This window comes from Myotis davidii, unplaced genomic scaffold (assembly GCF_000327345.1).
Source record: "Myotis davidii unplaced genomic scaffold, ASM32734v1 scaffold43, whole genome shotgun sequence".
Taxonomy (NCBI): domain Eukaryota; kingdom Metazoa; phylum Chordata; class Mammalia; order Chiroptera; family Vespertilionidae; genus Myotis; species Myotis davidii.
In genome coordinates, this window is record NW_006294590.1 from 1,579,195 (window position 1) to 1,580,727 (window position 1,533).

Below are 1,533 nucleotides of genomic sequence, written 5' to 3' on the forward strand. Positions count from 1 at the left end.
ACAGCAGGAGCCCCGCCTGGAGCTGCCCCGGCGGGGTCACGGGAACCGCCCGGGACGTCCTCCGAGCGGGCGTGAGCTCCCAACCTTCTCACTTAAAAAATATATATATTTTTGACTTTATAGAGCAAAGGAGAGGGAGAGAGAGAGAAACCTCCATGAGCCCGAGACTTAGGTCGGCTGCCTCCTGCACGCCCCCTGCTGGGGATCGAGCCGGCGACCACTTGGTTCAGGGGTTGATGCTCAACCATTGAGCCACCCGAGCCGGGCAGCAGTGTTGTGTTTCTTCGGGACGCGCCTTGTTGTACATGATGCTTTGTTAACCACAATCCTAGGGGGTGTCCCTCCGGCAGGAACAAAGGGCGAGCCCGTGGCTCACTGAGGCTCCTGGATGGGGGTCTGGGGTGGGGACAGGGCGCGGATTGGGCCCTGAAACAATAAACAACATGTTTTGAAGCCGCTTGGAAATCACACACACACACACAGCACATCGGACCCGCGGCCCAACGGCGGCCTCGGGACCTGGTGAGGCCGGAGACCCCTCCTTCGTGGATTCCACACTCACCTCCAAGCGGGATCGCCACTCAGCTGTTCCTGCCGCCAGCATTTACGGAGGGAGAGCCGCCACCGAGGGACGGGGCCTCTGGGCGGTAACCCCCACCCCCCAACAGACGGCCTGGGAGACGGACACGCGTGGAAGGCGGACACACACCGCGTGGCCTGTGACGGCAGGAGCCCACATTCAACTTGAAGGATAATGAAGTGGCATCCTCTCCCTGTGGGAGCTTCTGCAGTTGTTCTTGTATAACTCCTCCACCATCAACTGGAGGTGCTTTCCATCTCCCTGGCCCTGAGGGGGAAGGAAGGAAGAAGGGGGCAGAGGTAGCATCCATTCTTTTCCTGGGTGGTGAGGGCACAGAGGATCTCTCTCATTCTCACTCTCAAGTTGGACAGTTGAGCCGAGCCGGGCAGCAGTGTTGTGTTTCTTAGGGACGCGCCTTGTTGTACATGATGCTGTGTTAACCACAATCCTAGGGGGTGTCCCTCCGGCAGGAACAAAGGGCGAGCCCGTGGCTCACTGAGGCTCCTGGATGGGGGTCTGGGGTGGGGACAGGGGCGCTGGGAGAATGGGGAACAATGCCACCCTCGCCCCCAGGGGCAGAGCCGGGAGGGCATTTCCTGGTCTCAGCGGGGAGTTTTCCTCTCCGAGGCCTCCTGCCACCGGGAGGCAGCCACACCCACGTGGAAAAACACCCCCAAACATTCCCTTAGCAGCAGCACCTGGGACCCCCCCAAACTCGGCCTTTGTGTCTAAGCCATGTTTATGCCTCCTTGCTGTTGGGGGGGAGTAGGGGGAGGGGTCCAGGCTCTGAGCGGAAGGGCCGCGCATAAATGTGAACATTTTTAATCACCGCACAGAACCCGCTGATTTCAGGCTAAAATTATAAATTCCTAGAGACGGTGTGAAGTCTGTCAGATTCCAGGGCAGCCGCTGCGACAAGCGGGAGCTCTCCACGTGCGGCGGCTGCCATGGCA

The 1,533-nt window shown here is 59.9% G+C and overlaps 1 long non-coding RNA gene across 1 annotated transcript in view; it reads left to right on the forward strand.

Annotated features, from left to right (window-relative positions):
- LOC107183924 overlaps positions 1-1,533 on the forward strand; it is a 4,256-nt gene that overhangs the window by 1,118 nt on the left and 1,605 nt on the right. The gene's annotated exons all lie outside the window — the stretch shown is intronic.